The following is a 24,506-nucleotide window of genomic DNA, read 5'->3' as shown; positions in this document are numbered from 1 at the left end:
CCAGCGTGGATCTGGTTCCTGGTATCCTAAACTTGCACAGTTTAGGAAATATTCAGAGTGCATACAGCCGATGACATCATCAGTGCTTGCACTCTGAAGCTCCGGCTTACCGTGCCGGACCTTCACAGCCCATGCCGTAAACGGCGGCTCTACGTGTGCACGGCTGGGACAGCTGGCATCTTCCCCAGTGTTTCTTCTGGGTTTGTGGACTTCGGCGTTGTGAGGGGGCCAGGGCGGTGACGACACCAGGAACCAGCGTGGAGCTGGAGACCGGAGTGTGCCTGCAAGGCTGTTACTTATATGTTACATATGGAATCTTCCCAGAAACAGAGTGTTTTATGCCTGTAATAGCATTGTGCACTGGAAGCACCAGAAAAGAGTGAGTACCCTGAGTTTGTTTTTGTAATAAAATGATTTTAAAAAGGGTATAAGCACTATTGTTTTTCTTCTTTTTTTTATTTACGATGTCTGGATGCCATAACTCCTTAAGAGGAAAATACAGAGGAGATTGAAGGAGCCAGATGTAGCCATTGGTACGCTAAAAAGCTGTTTTTGACCATACTTAACTGAAGTAGTCACACTACCCCAGGTGGGAATATTCCTGGTTGGGGGGAGCACTATGAGGTGATATATGAGTTTTTGTGAACGGAAAAGAAGTTGCATGGTGGGCAAACACTTGGAGCAATCTGCATATGTTTTTACACTTGCATGGACATTTTTGTTATATTATTCTGTGATGATTGCACATATTATAGATATTGCATTATATCTTTATTATATTGCACAAATAATTTGTTTTGGTAGTGTTTTGAGTATATCGGACACATCTATGTATTGATTAATTGATTATTGACACTTTTTTATGTATAACTCATTATGTTATACATACATGATTGATAAAAGAGGTTTTTTTAAGCACTATAAGCGTGGCATTATATTATAAGTTGTGTATATTGTGCATCCTGCCCACAAGAGGAAGGAGACTCCCATGAGAACTGCTGGGTGGTGAGATGCCTTTGGCCAACATCTTTGTTTCTCTCCTCTTATAGGGACAGCAAAAGTGCTCCAGCGTCATCTTGGGCCCCAACGCCAGCCATCATCAGGTATACCACTGGCTAGTGGGAGGGGTTAAGAAGGGACTACAACTTTTAGCCCCTGAGTGGATATTTTCTGTATTTAGAGCTCCCTATAAGTCAGGGCTTAGTAGGTGAGGATTTTATTCCCTCGAGCCAGGTTTCAGATATAGTAGATTGTCAAAAGTATTGGGACGCCTGCCTTTACACACTTTAATGGCCTCCCAGTCCTAGTCTGTAGGGTTCAATATTGAGTTGGCCCACCCTTTGCAGCTATAACAGCTTCAACTCTTCTGGGAAGGCTGTCCACAAGGTTGGAATCTGTCTATGGTAATGTATGACATGCTTTATGCACTGGTGCACAGTCATGTTGGAACAGGAAGGGGCCACCCCCAAACTGTTCCCACAAAGGCGCATTGATTCCTGGGAGTGATGACGTTCAGTTTCCAGGAGTCAATGCAAGCAGGAAGAGACTACGCGGGCCGCGGCCGCAGAGGGAGGGAGTGGAAGAAAGATAAGTATATTTTCTTCAATAACAAGGTAAGGAATTGAAAAAAAAAAATCGTGACTATCCATTTCTTTTTTAGGTGATTTTCAGCAAGCGGATGGCCCAAAGTGGTTTTTGAGGCCGGAACTCCGCTTTAACACCAGGAATCAGGGAATCCAATCATCTAGTGGCCCCTTCAGGGGCGATACACAGGGTTTTTAGTTGTGCCCAGGTTCTTCTGGGAACTACAGAACAACCCACCACCCATGTGATTGAGATGAAGAGAGGAGGTGTTCTGTAGTCCTGCTCTAGGGGGAAAAACTTCTCCGTGCATACATTACAGTGAGTGAGCGAGCATTGTCCCCCAGGACAGAAAGTTTATTACAGTCAGGATACCCAGGTGAACCTTCTTTTGCTTAATTACAAAAAGTCTTCAAAGCCTAGAGGAGAAAATAGAAGTTATTGGTTTCCCTACACTCCTAGGGTCTCAGGGTAACAGTGACAGCTCTAGTCTTCTTGTTTATGGCCATCTCTTTTGACACAGAAGGCTGTGCTTCTGTGGCTGTTCAGAATTAAGTGAGTCGCAAGGTGCTGGTGAACCAAACACTGGAGTCGCACAGCTGGAGACCTAGAGAATCACCCACTGGAATCACACATATGGAGACCATGCACTAGAGTCACACACATGGAGATCTGGAGAACCATACACTGGAGTCACAAACCTGAAGACCTGTAGAATCACCCACTGGGGTCACATACCTAGAGACAGGGAGAACCACACAGTAGAGTCGCACACCTTGTGACCTGGAGAATGGTACACTAGAGTTGCACACCTAGAGACCGGGAAGACCACACATTGGAGTTGCACACCTAGATATCTGGAGAATCATACACTGGAGTAGCATGCCTGGAGACCTGAAGAACCACACAATGGAGTTGCACGCCTGGAGACCTGAAGAACCACACACTGAGTTGCACACCTGGAGACCTGGAGAACCACACACTGGAGTTGCACACCTGAAGAACCACACACTGGAGTTGCACACCTGGAGACCTGGAGAACGACACACTGGAGTCGCACACCTGGAGAACCAAACACTGGAGTCGCGCACCTGGAGACCTGGGGAACCATACACTAGAGTCGTATACTTGGAGGCCTGGGGATCCCACACTTGGAGAACCTGAGAACCACGCACTGGAGTCACACACGTGGTGACCTGGAGAACCACACATTGGAGTCACACACCTAGAGATCTGGAGAACAAGACACTGGAGTCACACACCAGTGTGAACCTTGTATGTACATAGTTACATATAGTTAGTCAGGTTGAAAAAAGTTACAAGTCCATCACTGGAGTTGCACATCTGGAGATCTGGAGAACCACACATTGGAGTCGCACACCTGGAAATCCTGGAGAATCACACACTGGAGTTGCACACCTGGAGAACCATACACTTCAGTTGGACACCTAGAGACCTGGAAGAACACACATTGGAGTTGCACATCTGGATATCTGGAGAACCATACACTGGAGTAGAACATCTGGAGACCTGGAGAACAACACACTGGAGTTACACACCTGGAGACCTGGAGAACCATACACTTGAGTCACATACATGAGGCCTGGGCACCCAACACATTGGAGTCGCACACCTGGAGATCAGGAGAACAATACATTGGAGTCACACACCTGGAGACCTTGAGAACCACACACTAGAGTCACACACATGGAGGCCTGGGGAACCACACATTGGAGTCACACACCTAGAGATCTGGAGAACAAAACACTGGAGTCAAACACCAGTGTGAACCTTGCATGTACTCAAAGTAGAGATTTCCTGAGTGAATATGCATAGAGAAGCTATTGCTGGCTCAAGAGAATTACTGGCCAGCAGCATCTATATGAGCAATCAAGATTATCTTGATTGCCTCTATCTGAGCAGGGGGACTAAGATATAAATTCTACAACAAGGGAAAAGGGATTTAACCAGGGGCAGGGCTGGCATTTGAATGCAACTGCCTACAGCCCTCATTATTCTGAAATTCCCACCTTATATCAAGAACTGGGGCTGGGTGCATGGTGCTATTATCTTCTGCTCTTCTCGTTGCCAGATGTGTGACTCCATTGTGTGTGGTTCTCCAGGCCTCCATGTGTGATACTCCAGTGTGTGGTTCTCCAGATCTCCAGGTATGCCACTTCAGTGTATGGTCCTCCACAACTCCAGGTGTGTGACTACAGTGTATGGCTCTCCAGGCTTTCAGGTGTGTGACTCCAGTGTATGTGGTTCTCCAGGCCTCCATGTGTGCTACTCCAGTGCAGTGGTGTATTTTGGTTTTGTGCAGCCCTAGGCAAAACTAAAATTGGGCACCCCCCCTCCTATGTAAATTTGCTCCACTTATTCCTTTTAAACGAATGTGACTCCCTCCAAAATTGAAGGACTACAAGTTCCAGCATGAACCCCTGATATCTCATGAGAGGGTGGGAGAGAGAGAGAGAGGGAGAGAGAGGGGGGGGGGTTAAGAGAGAGGGGGAAAGAGGGGGGATGGAGAAGGAAAGAGGGGGGTGAGAGAGAGGGAAAGAGGGGGGATGAGAGAGAGGGAAAGAGAGGGGGTGAGAGAGAGGGAAAGAGGAGGAGGGGTGAGAGAGAGGGAAAGAGGAGGAGGGGTGAAAGAGAGGGAAAGAGGGGGGATGAGAGAGAGGGAAAGTGAGGGGGTGAGAGAGAGAGAGAGAGGGGGGAGGTGAGAGAGGGGAGGGGGTGAGAGAGAGAGAGGGGAGGGGGTGAGAGAGAGAGAGAGAGAGAGAGAGAGGGGGGGGTCAGAGAGAGACAGAGGGGGGGTGAGGGAGAGAGAGGGGGTGAGAGAGAGGAGGGTGAGAGAGGCGGTTCTAGCAACCAGTTGCCAATAGAGTCTCAGGTGGAGGAGGGGAGGCTTTTTTGATGCCCCCCTGCAAAGTGCCGCTCTAGGCCTGGGCCTTGTTGGCCTAGGCCAAAATACAGCACTGCTCCAGTGTGTGGTTCTCCAGATCTCCAAGTATGCCACTTCAGTGTATGGTCCTCCACGTCTCCATGTGTGTGACTCCAGTGTATGGTTCTCCAGGTCTCCAAGCTGACCTCAATTAATTTAATTATGATGCTGATTTTAAGCCAGGTCTTTTCGTTTAATATCAGTACCTGACTCCCCCAATGCTCTTTTGGCCCGAAAATGGCACAACATTCCCTGTGGGCACACTTTAAAATTTAATTTTTAACCTACTCCAATTTGATGCCCTTGCTCCCTTTTGCCACAGAGCGTAGCTTTGCTACAGTAGCATGCAGAGAACACACATACCTCTAGCGGAAGCTTTGCACAGTGTATTTACCAAGTCACTAAGGGGCAATATGAGCTCCGCGTAATTATGTTTGCGAACGCACAGCTGAGGTACACAGCCGTGCAGCTGGCCGGAGCTCTGGGCCGCCGGTGCCGTATAAAATGACATTTCACGGCTCCCAAGTTCCTGAGCGATAGGGAATTTTTTAAATTAAACGCTCTGCTCTTCAACTTGGATGTTGCTTGGCAAGGTGGAAGTAAAACAAAGAGCAGGAAAAAAACAAAAAAAAAACAAAACACTTTTATCTTTATCTGTTACAGAAACAGGCACCGCACTGTTCATAAAAAGGAAGCGTGTTCCATAAAAAAAAAAAAAAAGGAATGTTTGTGATATGTAATAAAGTCCGCATATGCAAATGTCCCCCGTGCAAACAAACTGCTTTGATATAATTTGGAAAAATTGCAAGGATCTAACCTTTCCTCTAGTCTGTTCATTCATAATTTACCCACATGATTAAATGTCAGTTTTTCTTCAAATAAAATCAACACAACCCTTGTGGGTATTTTTGCCAAATATTTGAAGATTAATGCCTTGACTTTCATTTTTTTTTTTTGCTGTGAAATTTTACTTGCACATATTAATTGCCTCTTAACACCTGGGAATTAGAAAATTAGATTAGGTCCTACCAAGTCATTCAGAATGTTAAAAAAAGAAAACTGGGAAAAATATATTTAATCTTATATATATACATACATATATATATATAAATAATCTTTCATTTTTTTTTCTTATTTTTAATCTTCACTTTTATGTTTTTAGGTCGATATGAATAATTATAATATATTATTATTATTATAATATAACATTATATATATATATATATATATATATATATATATATATATATTATACTTATTCATATCAATCTAAAAACATAAAAGTCAAGATTAAAAATAAAAAAAACCATGAAAAATGAATAAAAAATAAAATTATCGATTTCACATGTGCAAACATTTTAAATGTTATTAACATAGCCATGTTATGTGATTATAACAGTACAGAGAACATAGCTTTGGTAGGAGACTTTTTAGTTAACCAATACTGCTCTGGGAATCCTTGAACAGTAAAAAAAATAAAAATAAAAGAGAACTTAAAAAAAAAATTAAAAACCTAAAAAATATCATTTTAAATGACCTCAGGCATCAGCTGAGACTAAAAAAAATTAAAAATAAAATAGAAAAATAAAAAAACAGGAAAGAACTCTCCATACTTACGGGGCTCCATACCCAGTTAAAATGGCTACTTTATTTATATCAATCTAAAAACATAAAAGTAAAGATAACAAATAAGAAAAAAACATGAAAAACGAATAAAAAATAAAATTATCGATTTTACATGTGCAGACATTTTGAATGTTATTGACATAGGCTTGTTATGTGATTATAACAGTACAGAGAACATAGCTTTGGTAGGAGACTTTTTAGTTAACCAATACTGCTCTGGGAATCCTTGAACAGTAAAAAAAAATAAAAATAAAAGAGAACTTAAGAAAAAAATTAAAAACCTAAAAACTATAATTTTAAATGACCTCAGGCATTAGAAATAACATGTGTAATTTATTAGAAAAGATATAGAAAACAAATATAGAGAATAAGGGATCCCAAAACAATCCAGCAAACACACACACACATCATAGGTTGAACGGGATGGACTGATGCCTTTTTTCAACCTCACAAACTATGTAACTATGTAACAAAAGCGACTACAAGCTGAGACTACAAAAATGAAAAAAAAAAAAAAAAAATATATATATATATATATATATATATATATATATATATATATAATATATTATAATAATAATATATTATAATTATTCATATCAATCTAAAAACATAAAAGTAAAGATTAAAAATAGGAGAAAAAAAACATGAAAAATGAATAAACAAATAAAATTATCGATTTCACATGTGCAGACATTTTGAATGGTATTGACATAGCCTTGTTAAGTGATAATAACAGTACAGAGAACATAGCATTGGAAGGAGACTTTTTAGTTAACCAATACTTGCTCTGGGAATCCTTGTCCAGTAAAAAAATAAAAGAGAACTTAAAAAAAAATTAAAAACCTAAAAAATATAATTGTAAATTGTAAACCTCAGGCATTAGAATATATATATATATATATATATATATATATATATATATATATATATATATATATATATATATATATATATATATATATATATGTATATATGTATATATATATATATATATATATATATATATATATATATATATATATATATATATATATATATATATATATTTTTTAATTTTTTTTTTTATGAATATGTAAGGTACTGATTGACAAAGAGCATGACCAATCCTGGAACATGCTCCTTCAAAGGTTGCAAATGTGAAGGTAGTAGTGGGAGAATATGCAGTAAATGTAGGCATAAGGTATAGCAAATTCATTGATCCGCTGAATACTCTTTACATCCAGTGGACAGCATCGGTGAGCGGAATAATTTCGACAATTTTTATTTTGTAGGGAAATTATCGATTTCACATGTGCGGATATTTTAAATGTTATTAACATAGCCGTGTTATGTGATTATAACAGTACAGGGAACATAGCTTTAATATGAGACTTTTTAGTTACACAATACTGCTCTGGGAATCTTTGTGCAGTAAAAAAAATAAAATAAAAAAGAACTTTAAAAAAAACCTAAAAAGTATAATTTTAAATGACCTCGGGCATTAGAATTAACATGTTTAATTTATTAGAAAAGATATAGAAAAAAAATATATAGAAAATAAGAGATCCCAAAAGCTCCAAACCCAGTTAAAATGGCTAGTTTATTCATATCAATCTAAAAACATAAAAAGTAAAGATTAAAAATAAGAGAAAAAAACATGAAAAATGAATAGAAAATAAAATGATCGATTTCATATGTGCAGACATTTTAAATGTTATTAACATGGCTGTGTTATGTGATTTTTACAGTACAGAGAACATAGCTTTGGTTGGAGACTTTTTAGTTAACCAATACTGCTCTGGGAACCCTTATGCAGTAAAAAAAAAAAAAAAACATAAGAAATAAAAGAGAACTTTAAAAAAAATTAAAAACCTTAAAAATCTAATTTTAAATGACCTCAGGCATTAGAACTAATATGTGTAATTTATTAGAAAAGATATAGAAAAAAAATATAGAACATAAGAGATCCCAAAAGCTCCAAAACCAGTTAAATGGCTACTTTACTCATACCAATCTAAAAACATAAAAGTAAAGATTAAAAATAAGAAAATAAAAACATGAAAAATGAATAGGAAATAAAATTATTGATTTCACATGTGCAGACATTTTAAATGTTATTAACGTAGCCGTGTTATGTGATAATAACAGTACAGAGAACATAGCTTTGGTAGGAGACTTTTTAGTTACCCAATACTGCTCTGGGAATCCTTGTGCAGTAAAAAATAAAAAAATAAAAGAGAACTTTAAAAAAAAAATTAAAAACCTAAAAAATATAATTTTAAATCACCTAAGCCATTAGAATTAAAATGTGTAATTTATTAGAAAAGATATAGAAAAAAAAAATATAAAAAATAACAGATCCCAATCCTTGTGCAGTAAAAAAATATATAAAAGAGGACTGAAAAAAAAATAAAAACCTAAAAAATTTAATTTTAAATGGCCTCAGGCATTAGAAATAACATGTGTAATTTATTAGAAAAGATACATAAAACAAATATAGAAAATAAGAGATCCCAAAAGCGACTACCAGCTGAGACTAAAAAAATTAAAATAAAATAGAAAAATAAAAAAACTCTCCATACTTACAGGGCTCCATACCCAGGTAAAATGGCTCCTTAATTAAAATCAATCTAAAAACATAAAAGTATATATTAAAAATAGGAAAAAAACATGAAAAATTAATAAAAAATAAAATTATCGATTTCACATGTGCAGACATTTTGAATGGTATTGACATAGCCTTGTTATGTGATAATAACAGTACAGAGAACATAACTTTGGTAGGAGACTTTTTAGTTAACCGATACTGCTCTGTGAATCCTTGTGTGGTAAAAATAAATAAATAAATAAATAAAAGAGAACTTTAACTTTAAAAAAAACCCCTAAAAAATATAATTTTAAATGACCTCAGGCATTAGAAATCACATGTGTAATTTATTAGAAAAGATATAGAAACCAAATATAGAAAAATGGGGTCTCCAAAGCGACTACCAGCTGAGACTAAAAAAATGAAAATAAAATAGAAAAATAAAAAAACAGAAAAAAACTCTCCATACTTACAGGGCTCCATACCCAGTTAAAATGGCTACTTTATATCAATCTAAAAACATAAAAGTAAAGATAAAAAAATAAGAAAAAAACTAATAAAAAATAAATTTTTTTATTAAATATAAAATCGATTTTACATGTGCAGACATTTTGAATGTTATTGACATAGGCTTGTTATGTGATAATAACAGTACAGAGTACATAGCTTTAGTAGGAGATTTTTTAGCTAACCCATACTGCTCTGGAAATCCTTGTGTAAAAAAAAAATAAAAAAATAATAGATCACTTTACAAAAATGTAAAAACCAAAAGAATATAATTTTAAATGACCTTAGGCATTAGAGTTAACATGTGTAATTCATTAGAAAAAATATAGAAAAATACAGAAAATAAAAATCCCAACTGAGACAAAAAATGAAAATAAAACAGAAAAATAAAAAAACAGGAAAAAACTCTCCACACTTACAGGATCCCATACCCAGTTAAAACGGGTACTTTATTCATATAAATGTAAAAACATAAAAATAAAGATTAACTCAAGGAAAAAAAACGAAAAATGAATAAAAAAAATAAAATCTAATCAGGTGAAAGCAGCACTGGATGGTAGACCAATGTGCAAGGTGGTAGTGGGACTGGTCTGTTGAGAATGTGCAGTAAATGTAAGGATAAGGTCTGGAAAATCCATTGATCTGTTATGTGATCACAACAGTACTGACAACATGGCTTTGGTAATAGTCTTTTTATCTAACCCGTACGGCTTTGAAAAAAACATTGTGCAGTAAAAAAAAAAAAAAAAAAAAAGGTCAGTTTTAAAAAAAATGCATAAACTTAAAAAAAATGTAGTTAAATTGACATCAGGCATAAAATAATAGATCACTTTAAAAAATGTAAAAACCAAAAGAATAACATTTTAAATGACCTTAGGCATTAGAGTTAATATGTGTAAATCAATAGAAAAAAAATATATAGAAAAGAGATCCCAACGAGACAAAATGAAAAAAAAAAAAAAAAAATGATCAACTTATGGGACCCTACACCCAGGAAAAATGGCTATTTTTATTTCATAACAATCTAAAAACATAAAAATAAAAAATTCCTTATATGGAAAAAAAAAGAAAAAATAATGACAAAAAAAAAAAAAAAAAACGAATCAGGTTAAAGCAACTTGGGATGCTAGACCAATGTGCAAGCTGGCAATTGGACTGGTCTGGGAAGAATATGCTTTGTTTTATAGAGAAATTATCGATTTTACATGAACAGAAATTTTGAATGGTATCAACATGGCTTTGTTATGTGATCATGACAGCACTGACAACGTGGCTTTGGTATTCGTTTTTTAGCTAATTCATACTGCTCTGGAAATCCTGGTGTAATTAAAAAAATAAAAAAATAAATAAAAGCTTAGTACTATGTAGAACCGTTGATCATTGTTTCTACAGCTCAACAGACAACCAATCACAGTTAGAATTGCACCCCTAGGGACACACACAGCCCCTCCCGCTCAAATAAAGTTAACCCCTTCACTACCAGTGTCATTTTGCAGTAACAGTGCATATGTATAGCACTGATTACTGCAGTAATGTCACTGGTAGCCCCAAAAGTGTCAAAAATGTCAGTCAAGGGTCCGATCTGTCCGTCGCAATGTCGCAGTCCCGCAAAAAAATCGCAGATCGCCGCCATTATGCGTTAAAAAAAAAACAACAAAAATGACAAAAATCTTTCCCTTTGTTAGTAAATGCAATAACTTTTGCGCAAACCAATCAAAATACGCTTTTTGCTATTTTTTTTTACCAAACATATGTAGCAGAAAACAAATTGGCCGAATATGTTAAAAAATTTAGATTTTTGCATTTTTTTTTGGGGAATTTCATATAAAAAAATGTGAAAAATATTGTTATTTTTGCAAAAATTGTCGCTCTTTTTTTGTTTATAGCGCATGATCAAAAAATCGCACAGGTGATCAAATACCACCAAAAGAAAGCTCTGTTTGTGGGAAAAAAAAAGACGTCAAATTTGTTTAGGTACAGCGTCGCACGACCGCGCAATTGTCCGTTAAAGTCACGCAGTGCCGAATCGCAAAATACCCCCTGGTCAGGAAGGGGGTAAAATCTTCCGGGGCTTAAGTGGTTAAAAAACGCATTAACTTAAAAAAAAATATAAGTTAAATTGACATCAGGCATTAGAGTTAACATGTGTAATCATTGGAAAAAATTATATAAAAAAAGAGATCCCAAGGGTGAGCTACCAGCTGAGACAAAACAAATAATTAAAAAAAAAAAAAAAAAAAAGGAAAAAAAAAACTATCCACACTTATTGTTGCCTTTCTATCATCTGGAACCAGTCTGCCCATTCTCCTCTGACATCAACAAGGCATTTTCCTCCACACAACTGCCGCTTGCGATGGTTGTGCGTAAAAAACCCAGTAGATCGGATTTTATTAAAATACTCAGACCAGCCTGTCTGGCATAAACAACCATTCCACATTCAAAGTCATTTAAATCGCCTTTCTTCTTCATTCTGATTCTCGGTTTGACCTTCAGCAAGTCATCTTCACCACGTCTAGATGCCTAAATGCATGGAGTTGCTGCCATGTTATTAGCTGATTAGCAATTTGTGTTACCAAGCAATTGAACAGGTGTACCTAATAAAGTGGCCGGTAAGTGTATATAAAAGAGATCTGCGAATAAGGGGATATTAAAGCGGAGTTCCACCCAAAAGTGGAACTTCCACTTTAGGGAGTCCTGACCCCCTGACATGCCACATTTGGCATGTCATTTTTTGGGGGGGGGGAGCGGGTACCTAGTTTTGACAGGTACCCGCTCCCACTTCTGCTTGGAGCGCCGCGGCGCCCTGAGCGGAAGTTCTCCTCTCCCCCTCCCTCCCTGCAATCTTCTGGGACATGTCAGAGGTCCCAGAAGATTGCCGGCCAATCACGGCGCGCAGCGCGACTCGTGCATGCGCAGTGGGTACCCGGCTGTGAAGCCGCAAACTGTAACAGCCGGGTGCCCACAGCAGTGATGCCGGCGCCGAGGGAGAGGATCGAGGCTTCCGGCGGCCGCATCGCTGGACCGTTGGACAGGTGAGTAAATGGCTGGAACTCCGCTTTAAGTAAACTTCTTTATTGCAACCCTATTTCAATGGAAATCTTTATTTTAGAAAACTAAATTAAATACAATGAAATCATTTTAGTAAAATGATTTATAAACCATTTCTCATTTGCAATCAGTAGATTAACATTCTTTGGAGGATACTTTGCTGTCACTTATAGCTCAAAAACCAATCACGGCAACTCCTAATCACATGACCATATCACAATGATCACATGACTTTGTTTATGAAAAGCTATCAGTGCCAGCTGCTGTGCACAAAAAAAAAAAAAAAAAGTTTTTTTTTTTTTTTTTTTACAATGCACAGTTTTTTGGTTGTCTTTTTTGTAATGAAAATTATAATAAATGATTTAAAAAATAAATATTTAATTAATCATTTTTTTTTTTTCACGTCATTTTAAATGCCTATAATAGATCTAAATAGAGTATTAAAAAATTGTACCAAAATTATGTTCTTTAAAAAAAAACAACAATGAAATGATTTATGTAGGCAAACTAGGCAGAGTGTTAAGGCCCGTACACACGTACCGATCGTCGGCATACAAACGTCGGTGGACGAAGGATCTGCCGATTGTACGCGTGTTAGTATGGTGCCTCCGACAGATGTCTGCGCACAATCCGCGGACAAAAGTCTTTCTTGCAAACATGAAAATTTTTGTATGCCGACACCAGAACGGACGATTGTTCGCCTGTCAGTACACAATTCGGCCGACACACAGCTACAAATCCCAACACGCATGATCAAACCAAATGAGTTCCCGGAAGAATTTTCTCTAGTAAACTCAACATTTTATTCAGAAAGAACTTTCGGCTCGCGGAAGTCCAAGAAATAGGTGAAATGCGGAGCACATGCTCATCTTGATAAATGTGAGAAGAAGGAAGATGCTGCTCATAATGCCATACTTTTCTAATAAAAAGGCATGTGTTCTGTTATGATGAAGATAATGTTTGTCTATTCTATCTGTTCTATCAAATTTTATAATTAAATAATTTGAACTCTTCACCATTATTTTTGTATTTTCACACCAAAGATCTAACTATTGATATGACCCTTTATTCTTTTATGAATTAATGTCTAAAACATATTTTTCAGGTTATGCACAATATTAAACATGTTAACAAATTCAGATAGGCCATTTTGTATTTTCAATTTCTTTATTTTTTGGATCTCAGCAAAAAAAACCAAAGCAAACATCAATACTTTCCGTATAATAAACTAAACATAAAAAAGGTCCATTTGGACAAAATTAAACTAGAAACTGGCAAACAGGGGTAAAATAAATAATAGGGGGTTACAAAAATTAAAGTTGCTGGTAACTGTAATCAGGTTGCCATGAGGGCAGGTTTGGATCATGCTGGCCATATTGCCACTGGCCATGTGGCATTTGGCGAGGTGGTGGGTGTTGTGGAGGTGGAGGTGGAGGTGGAGGTGGAGGGCACGGGTGCTCCTGGCATGCATGGCTGTGCTCAGTAAGTATGCCGTTTTCAGCCTTTTGCAGCACATCAAGAATAATTTTTCTGGCATACTGACACTGCCTGAGGTCCACCTTATCCAAAATTTTGGCAGTCATATTCCCGAAGGACTCATTTGCCTCCGGTTTCCTACGGAGGGCTATGGTGGCCTCCTGTATGAATTCATCTGTGATGTCGTCGATGTGTTTCCTCTTTTGCCTCCGTTTGGCAGGAGGAGGTGGTGGTGGAAAGAGTTCCGCAGGCTCCTCAGGCTCCTCAGGCTCCGCAGGCTCCCCAGGCTCCTGGCTGCAACCTGGCTCCTCCTCAGTGACACTTCCCTGTTGATGAAATGAACAATTGATTAGAATGTTATAGTGTATATAAAAATGCATGTTTGTTATATTATTGTGAACAAATAGCAGACTTTACATACAGTGGCGTATCTAGGGTCTCCAGTGCCCTTGTTGAGGAGCTGTATTTGGCAACAACCCCCCCCCCCCAAGATCAATGTAAAACTGTAACCCACCCCCCCAAAAAAAAATTAAAGGGCATTAAAAGTTTCTAATTTGCCCCTTGTTTGCCCAGTGTAGAGCTCTCTAGTGGGCAATCATTGTCTCAGGTGTGAAAAAGAAAGAGAGGGTTGAGAGCTAGAGAGAGGGAGAGAAAGAGGGGGTGTGAGAGAGAGAGGAGGGGGTTGCAGAGAGAGAGGGGCCTGAACTTGCAGAGGACTTGATGTAGGGCATTGAGGGTGAAGCAGTGCAGGGAAACATGAATAAGGAAGCCACCTGCCTTGCTGACCCAGAGTGAGAGACCAGAGACATGGAAGCAAGGATGGATGGATCATTTGCAGGAGCTGTTAGTTTTGTATTAAAAAAGGTTGAGCCAGAGGAATGCTGAGGCTACAGCAGTGTTTGTTAGGACCAGAGGTGTGCTGGGGATGCAGCAGTGTTTGTAAGACCGGAGGTGTGCTGGGGATGCAGTGAGAGGCAGTCTCAGTCTCCTGGTCTTTTGGCTCAGCTGCTCTCAATGTTTTACACCTGCATGAATCCACCTGCAAACTGGGGGTTCTGGGGTGTGCAGGCTGAGTGGATTGTTAAAATAAACAATAAAACAATGCCAATGTTTTTGTGACCCACCCCCCTTGGCCTGCGCCCCTGGCGGTTGCCTGCCATGCCAACCCCTTGCTATGCCCGTTTACATAAAGGGTCAATTATGGTTTAGCTTATAATTTTGTTACATGATTACATTTTAGCAGACAATATATTGTGAAATGCCATACCTGAGTAAAACTCTCCTCCAGGAAATCCTCATCCTGGCTTGGATCTACCGACACTGAGCCCTCTGCCGAAGTAGAAGGCAGTGTTGAAATTGACGGCCTGGATTCCATGGTGTCTGCCAGGAATCGCATGTTATCATAGTACCACAGCCGTGGTACATATACATTCCGTGCACCTGCTCCAGACTGGGTGGAATCTTCAATTTTTTTTAACTCCCGCCTGTAGGCAGTGCGAATACTGTTTATTTTTTTGCGTATATACTCAAAATTTGCCCCAGGACAGACGGGCTTGTAGAAGGCCACCAAATGTTCCATGGCCTGTTTTCTGAGTTTTCTATTTTTATAATCTGCGGACTTGACTTGCCACAAACACGGCAGTTGCCTGAATTCATCAATGAAACTGATGAGAAAGTTGTGGGTGGTGAAATTGTCCACCATATTGCAGGACAGTATATGCCTGCAAGACACAAAACAACACAAAACATATTAAAATAGCATGTATTTTGGCACATAATAAAGATATTCCTAATAAAAGCTGTATAGGGCCCAAAACACACACTTTCTATTAAAAGAGTCGTACCTTTGTTTGTGGGGAAAAGTCGTGATTCGCCGCTCGATCGTGCTCCAACTCTCGATATGTCCGCTAGCGAATCGTCGGCCGAACGATCTGGCGTCCTTTAAATACAGCGCAGGCGTCAACTCCTCCTCCAGTGGCGGGCTTGTGCAGGGGTGTGTACGTGCCGAAGATCAGGCCTACATGCGGCACTCACACCTGAGGCAGTGGAATAATCATTGTTTAATTAGGAACCATGTCTCAACAATCTGGGAGCTCAATTAGTGGGGGCCGAAGTGATTGGGCCACCCGAAAATCAAGGGCTACACCCATGTCAAAGCCAGAAATGGTGGAGATGGTCTCCATTTTAGAAAAAATGGATTACGATGGCAAGTTGGCAAATTACGATCGGCCCAATGCCAGGAAAGATGGCATCATGGACAAGGTGGTGGCCTGTTTGGTCAAAAAATTCGGTGTCGAGCGATCGAAAGATCAGATTCGGAAACGGTGGTCCGACCTCAAACACCGTGAGCAGGATCAGCTTTCCCAAATCCATCGGATTTTGAAAAAAAGTAAGTTTTATTTTTTTTTTTTTTTTTAATCATGCAATATGTTTTTTATAATTTTGTGTATGTTGTATTAACATGTCTAGATTATAATGTCTATGTAAAAAGTTAGATTACTCATTTTAGTTGTCATGTCGTGATTTGATCGATCTATTGTTGATGTTTTAGTATATGACATTAAAAGTCAGGAAGCCATAGTTAAAAATATATGTATTGTGTTGCAACGAACGTTCTTTCCTGCACAAATCTTCTCAGCAAACATTCCTATTAATCACAGATTATTATTCAAACCTTTAAATAGGAGAAAAACGTAAACTCCGTGCCAAACAATGGGAAAGGAGGAGGAGAGGTTTGGCAGCTCCATCGGCAGTTGTGGAAGAAGAGGAGGACATGGGCCCAGATGGTGGCACAGATTCCACTAAAGGTAATTGGTTCCTATGCACTGTCAAACATTAATGTACCATATTTTTCGTAGATAACCATGTACATGTCTTCATATTTGTTACTAAAAGAGCTATCAAGCAGGGCACCATGTCCTAACAAATGTACCTCTTGTGACTTTTATGATATGGCCAATGTTTTGTATTATGTAGATGAAGACATTATGCCTGAGGTGATTCTGGTGGAGCCTACAAGTGACCAGACACCAGAGCAACAAGAAGGTTGGTAGTCACAGATTTTTGTGTAGTGGGATCATAGAAATATGTGTATTTGCAATGATTGTTTAACCTTATATTCTTGTATTCCCTTACAAATTTACATTGCAGATGTTGCGTCATGCCAGGATGTGGCATCCCCAGCCAGGTCTGAACCAATATCTCCTGGCAACTTGCCAAGCAGCATGGAAGCCACTTCAGAAACTGTGGAGGAACCAGGACCAAGTGTCCAAGAGCCAATTGTGTGCCCACGTAGGTTTTTTCAGAATGATTTTTATCAGTGTTATTTTTAGCCTCCAATTTACAACACTAGTTCCCTATGGGAGCCTCTTTATTTGAATGGAAGTCGCACCGTAAGTCGGATCAGGATGCTCTGACTTGCGGGGCCACTTGCGTTGTGAAGATTTTTGAGGGGGAACTACACCAAAAAATTGAAGAACCCACCGTGGGTGTCCCCCCAAGTTCACAACCAGGCCTTTTGTGTGTGGTATTGAGTTTGAGGGTATGCCCACAACAAAAAGACAGCGTGGGTTACCCCCAAAACCCCTACCAGACCCTTATACAAGCATGCAGCTTGTCAGGCCAGGAAAGAGAACGAGCAAGCGGACCAAACACCCCCTGGACCACAGCAGGACACATGCCCTCAACATGGGGGGGTTTTGTTGCTTTGGGCCAGGGGGCCTCTGCACCGCACACCCAAAAGCACCTTACTCCCATGTAGAGGAGGACAAGAGCCTCATCCCCACAACCCTGTCTGGTGGTTTTGGGGGGTCATGCGGCCAGGGGGTTCCTAGGACTTTGGAAGCAACCTTTAACAAAGGGTGGCCCCCAGATCCCAGACCCCAATCACTATGTGAATGGGTATGGGGTACATAGTACCCCTACACATTAACCACATAAATGGAAGTGTATGTGAATAACGACAGGAGACGTTTATGAAATGTTCTTAAAGATCTTCGTCCGGTCTTCTCCACTCTGCTCTTTGGATCTTCTCCTCTCCACTCTTCTGCTGTCCAATCTTCTGCTCTTTTGCCCTAGGCTCTTCTTCTTCCTCCTGTCCTCCTCCAATGCTGTTGCCGTGCATTCTGCCCGTCTCTGGTCTCTGCATCTTAATATATATACATTACAACCATGCCCTCACAATGACGTCATCATGCGTTCACACCCCTAATGAATATATAGTAAGCTCAGGAGACCGGCAGAATCATCAGCAACAGCATTGGAGGAGGTCAGGAGGAAGAAGAAGAGCCTAGGGCAAAAGAGCATAAGAACAGGGTAGGTATTAACTCGAGAGGAATTTAAGATTACCTGGACACCAAATGTTTCTCTATTATTATGACCTCATGTAGGTGATTCACATTGACTCTTTTTTTTTTTTTTTTTACAGACCATGTTTTACATAGTTGCACATTAGCCAAATTGACCCGTGAGGCTCTCCAATGCTGCGCAGACCTGGAACAAATAAAGGAGACTGCAACGGCATTACAAATCAAAATGCGCAATTTTGTGGACATGATTGGCAAATTTTAAGCCACAATTTTCCTACGTTTTTAATGTTTGTATTGGGATGTTCCTGATGTTACAAATTTTTTATGATGTTTTATGGCATTTTAATTACACTCAGATGTTAAAGAGTGTACCCAAGTTTGGGAAAAGCACTTTACAACACCCTAACCCTAACCCTAACCCTAACCCTAACCCTAACCCTGTGAATGTTTGATACTAAAACATTTTTACATTCAACAATGTGTGTTCAATTCTTTATTAGACTTTCGTTGGGGGGTCGAGGTCTAAAGCTGTGTAAAGAAGCACTAAATGTATGATGGCTGTCCTATTCACATATTTACATGTTAATGAAAGCATTTTGGACACTGCCATATGCGAGTTGCTGGAGGTGTCAATGAAATGTTAAAGATACCCCCAGTTTTAACGCATATCACAGTGCGATCTGACATTTCACACAGGATCGGATCACACAAGTTTGAACGACTGTGCGATCCTATCCTGATGCGGCTGAATAAATGCATCATGTGCGACTTTTGTGCGAGTGCATTGCGAATTGAGCCATACAAACTGTATAGCTGATTTTCGCATGAACATCTGATCGCATGTAATAAAGGAGCAGTGCGCTACGATATTACATGCCATCAGATGTGCAGTGTGAATTGAGACATACACTTTGTATGGCTACATTCGCACTGAACACGCATACAAGTCGCACATGACCCTTTATTTCTGATGTATCTGGATTGGATCGCACAGTGCTTAACACTTGTGGAATACAATCCTGTGCAAAAAGTAAGTGGCGGGTCACCCTTATGCAATGCTGGAAGGCTGCAAAGTCGCAGACTTCCCGCATCGCATAAGTGTGACTCAACACTCAAGGTACTAGCAGTCCTAGGATTCAATATGGCATTGATATTGCCAGTAGCAATCAGTGTAGGGAGATCAGTGTAATCTATAGTGTATTGCTTGTTCGTTGCTCTAGTTCACTTTCCATTACCTATATATATAACACTTTGAGATGAACAATGATCAAGTTTCACATAACACTGACATATCCTAACATTGGTGGGCAGTGAGAAGGATGTCATAAATGAACACAACATAACAGGTGTAGGTACTTTGTTAATACCCTAATGTATTATATGAAATATATAGTATGGGCAACTTCTGGACAATGAACACCAATGTAAGGTGACATTAGATGAACCTTGGGTGTGACCTAGTTCTCAATGTGACAGGGTTTGTGTACATTTTGTGGGGTGCAGAAGGCCCTTGTATTTACACCACTGGCTAAAAAATAACACATGGCCATCATCACTTTGGATCAGCTGGTGAGAGACTACAGTCAAGAAACACACTGATGAATGTATTAACCCTTCCAAAGTCACACATATATAACACATGATTAACCCAAATAATTGTGTTTGGCATATGTGCCCAAATGATTATAATCCATAATACAGAATCATTGCAATTTTTGTTTAATGTGTTGAAAAATAATATATCTCTGACATTTATCTTGTGTGTCCAATCTTTAACAAGATTAATGGGTGTGTGACAGTGATTGCTGCCAGGACACAGCTCCTCTCCCCACGAAATATTCCAGATATTCCTGGCGGATCTGACGGGCCCTGTGTGATGCCAATGCTGACCGTCCAACTTCCATTGACGGCATGGACTCCACTTGGTTAGAAGGTTGGGCCTCTCCACTTGTACCTGGCATAGCAGGGTCAGTATCCAGTTGCTGCAATACATAATTTTGTGCATTCCTGCGTAGGAAGTTGTGCAAAATGCAGCAACACAAGACCACATTATCCACTTTGTACAGTGCCAGGTTTATGGACGTCAGGAATATCCGGAACCGGTTGGCCATTATCCCGAAGGCATTCTCCACAACTCTGTGAGCTCTGGACAACCGGTAGTTGTAAATCCTTTGGTCTGGGGTGAGGTTCCTCTGAGGGTAGGGCTTCATGAGATGCTCCCCAAGCGCAAAAGCCTCATCTGCGATAAACACAAAGCTCATACCCTCAACAGTTTGCTCCCTGGATGGCAGGTTCAGAGTGCCGTTCTTTAGACGACGAGCGAACTCCGTCTGATCAATAACTCCCCCATCCGAATTGCGGCCATTTTTGCCAATATCCAAAAAAATAAACTCATAGTTTGCATTAACTATGGCTAGCATGACTATACTAAAAAAACCTTTATAATTATAATAAAATGTGCCGGAATTCGGAGGGGGGACAATGCGGACGTGCTTCCCATCAATAGCACCCCCACAATTGGGAAAATTCCACTTCTCCAGAAATTGATCAGAAATCTCCAGCCATTGCTCTGCGTTTGAAGGAAACTGTGGGGAAAAAATAAAAAAAAATAAAAAAAATAAAATTAGTGCTTGAGCACATCACATTATTAATTACACAGTTGTCTGTTAAATGCTTATGCAACTTGCTAAAAAAATATACAACAGGAAGGCAAAGGTTTGGATATGGGGATGTAACATCTACATACATTTCTTTTCAACCTCCTATTGTTCTTATATTGTAAAGGGCCATACACACTAGAAGATTCTCTGAAGACTTTTTCGTGCAGATTTACCTTTTCTATGTAGTGCAAGGGCCTACCAGATTGCATAGGATTTGAAAGTGTTTGTTGGACCTCATATTATTTGGTTTTGGTAAATCGGAAGGATAAATTGTTCTGACAATCTTCTAGTGTGTATGGCCCATTATACTCACCAGCTAGAGCTGAGATTTACAAACTACGGCCCTCCAGCTGTTGCAGAACTACACATCCCATGAGGCCTTGTAATTCTCTGACATTCACAGACATGACTAGGCATGATGGAAATTGAAGTTCGTGAACAACTGGTGGGCCATAGTTTGAAGACCTCTGAACTTGAGCTTTGGTATATGCTGACTTTGAGATTTAGCATGTGGGTGGGGGATGGGTAAGTAAAACTGGGCATTTATACATCAATAAGGGCTTGTGGTCAGTGAAGGTTTTAACATCATTACATAAACATACAGAATCATAGGTGGGAATGGATGGACTGATGTATTTTAGATAAATCATTAACTAGGTACTAAAACATTGGCCAAGGAATAATTGTTTGAGGGAAAGCAATAAAATGACCCAAATTCAAAATACTGTTAACAGGCAATGCGTTTAGGGACACATAGGAGAGAATGGTGGGGTGGTTAGTGGGTAATTTTACAAATGGTTAAAGATAATCTACATCTTTACTACTATGTGCATGCGGACAGAGGGTAGTTTACAAATAATGGCCTGTGTCAATTGCTGTACATCCAAAAACATCATAATTCGGGTGAAACTAGTAATACATGTAATGTAATGTAAAAAATCAAACATACCTTGATATAGTCCTTCTGCAAGACCTTGATGATGGCAGAGCAGGTCTCAGGGATGATGATACCAAGTGCTTGGGGGGAGATGCCTGTGGTGAACTTCAGATCCTGCAGGCTTCTCCCTGTTGCAAGATACCTCAACGTCGCAATTAACCTTTGCTCAGGAGTAATTGCAAGCCGCATACAAGTATCCTGCTTCAGAATATAGGGGGACACCAGGGCAAGAAGACGGTAAAAGATGGGATCCGTCATCCTCAAATAATTCCTGAAGTCATCAGGATTATTTTCCTGGAGCTCCCTCAGCAAGGACATATGAGAAAATTGATCACGGTTAAGCAACCAATTTTTCGTCCAGGAGGTCCGCTTCTTCTTCCTATTGCTCGTACGTCGTCTCAGAGCCAAAACTCCAACACTAACGACAGCAACGGACGAATTCACGGTCGCCATAATAAATTCTCGAACGATGTCTCGGAAAATAGCGAAATGTCGTCAACCAAACAAATGCTACCGAAATCAGCGCGAGATGCCCAGAAGGGTCACGGCCAAACACTCACTTCCTCTTTTGTAGCGGCGAACGTGCGTGGAACGTAGTGACGTCATTTTCTGTCGGAAGACAAATGTCCTGGGCAAGTTTAGAGCACTTTTCAACAGACAAACAACAAACACACCAGCCGCGAACATTTGTAGGACGTTCTGTCGGCCGACGATCGGTACGTGTGTACGGGGCTTTATTGTCAAGTCAATCGACAATTGCTGATACTGGTAAATTCGATCCGCACATGCAGGATTCAATGAGCTCAGGTCATGAAAGGGTTGAAGCTCAATTCCAAGCTCCCTCCCGTGGCTGTCAATGAAAGTAATTTAGCCAATCAGGAGAGAGAGGGGATGGGATATGAAATGGACACACGGAGCTGCAGCTCGGCTCAGGTGACCCCATAGCTAGCTGCTTGCTGTGGGGGCACTCGTCAGGAGGGAGGGGCCAGGAGAAGCAACGAGAGACCCGAGAAGAGGAGGATCCAGACTGCTCTGTGCAAAACCAACTGCACAGAGGAGGTGAGTATAACATGTTAGTTATTAGAAAAAAAAAAAAACTAGACTTTACAATTACTTTAAACATACATAGATACATAGAAAAGTGACCGCAGAAAAAGACAGAGTAGTCTATCGAGTCTGCACATTTTTTTTTTTTTTTTTGTTTTTTATGTTTTATTTTCATTTATTTTGTTGTATGTTTTTCGTTACTTTATTGTCTGAGTACAGGTGGCCCCTGGGTTACAAACGACTCCTACTTACAAACGGAGGGAGACAACAGGAAGTGAGAGGAAATTAGGAAGGGAAATTCACTCCTGGAAGAGTTCTCATGTGAAAAAGGTGTCTCCACTGAAGCTTTATCGCCAATCCTTGTTTCCTCAACAAGCCAAAATTTTCAAAACCCAATTGTCATAGGGACAGAAAGTGAGGCAAAATCTTCTGAACAGGGGCACAGACAGCAAAACAAATGATACAGAGGTGTTAACCCTTTCCTATGCTATCCAAAAAATGTCAAAATATTTTTTTTGTCTGGAGCTACACTTAAAAAATGTACCTCTTCTGATTTACTAACAAATTTGACTTAACCACTTAAACCGCGGAGGATTTTCCTGCTTAACGACCAGGGGGTATTTTGCGATTCGGCACTGCGTGACTTTAACAGACAATTGCGCGGTCGTGCGACGCTGTACCTAAACTAATTTGACGTCCTTTTTTTCCCACAAACAGAGCTTTCTTTTGGTGGTATTTGATCACCCGTGCAATTTTTACTTTTTGCGCTATAAACAAAAAAAGAGCGACAATTTTGCAAAAACAATATTTTTCACATTTTTTTATATGAAATTCCCCCCAAAAAAAATTTAAAAATCAAAATTTTTTAACATTTTCGGCCAATTTGTTTTATGCTACCTATGTTTGGTAAAAAAAATCGCAAAAAGCGTATTTTGATTGGTTTGCGCAAAAGTTATTGCGTTTACTAACAAAGGGAAAGATTTTTGTAATTTTTGTTGTTTTTTTTTTAACGTGTAATGGCGGCAATCTGCGATTTTTTTTGCGGTACTGCGACATTGCGGCGGACAGATCGGACCCTTGACTGACATTTTTGACACTTTTGGGGTTGCCAGTGACATTTCTACAGTAATCAGTGCTATACATATGCACTGTTACTGTAAAAATACACTGGTAGTGAAGGGGTTAACTTTATTTGGGAGGGAGGGGCTGTGTGTGCCCCTAGGGGCGTGCTTTCTACTGTGATTGGCTGTGGCTTGAGCTGTAAGGACACTGATCAACGGATCTACATACTAGATCCGTGTGATCAGTGTCTTTACAGCGAGGAGAATGACAGGTGGCTTGTTTACACAAGCTGCCTGACATTCTCCCTCTCCCCCGCCGATCGCTGAGTGACCGGCGGACATCGGGTCCGCTGGTCACACGCGCGGGGGGGTCCGTGACCGCGCGGGAGCGCGCCTCCGCGGGCGCGCGCTCGCTCCCCAGAGCCTCACAGGCGAGCGACGTAGACCTACGTCACTCTGCCTGTGAGGGGCTGACTGCCGCAGTAAATATACTGTGAGCAGTCGGCAAGCGGTTAAGAACAAACCTACCGACCCGATCTTGTTTGTAACCCGGGGACTGCCTGTATAGGTGTATGTTTGTCCCAAGCAAGTTTGAAACCATTTACTGTTGACTCTCTCATTACCTCTGCTGGTAGGTTATTCCAAGCATCAACTACCTTTTCAGTAAAATAATACTTTCTAAGATTAGTTTTGATCTTTCCTCCAGTTAGTTTGAGGTCATGTTCTTGATTTTAGTTTCATAT

The sequence above is a fragment of the Pelophylax lessonae genome, assembly GCF_965119305.1.
Source record: "Pelophylax lessonae genome assembly, chromosome: 7".
In the NCBI taxonomy this organism is placed as follows: Eukaryota; Metazoa; Chordata; class Amphibia; order Anura; family Ranidae; genus Pelophylax; species Pelophylax lessonae.
The sequence above is the reverse complement of the archived record's forward strand: the minus strand, read 5'-3'. Positions refer to the sequence as shown.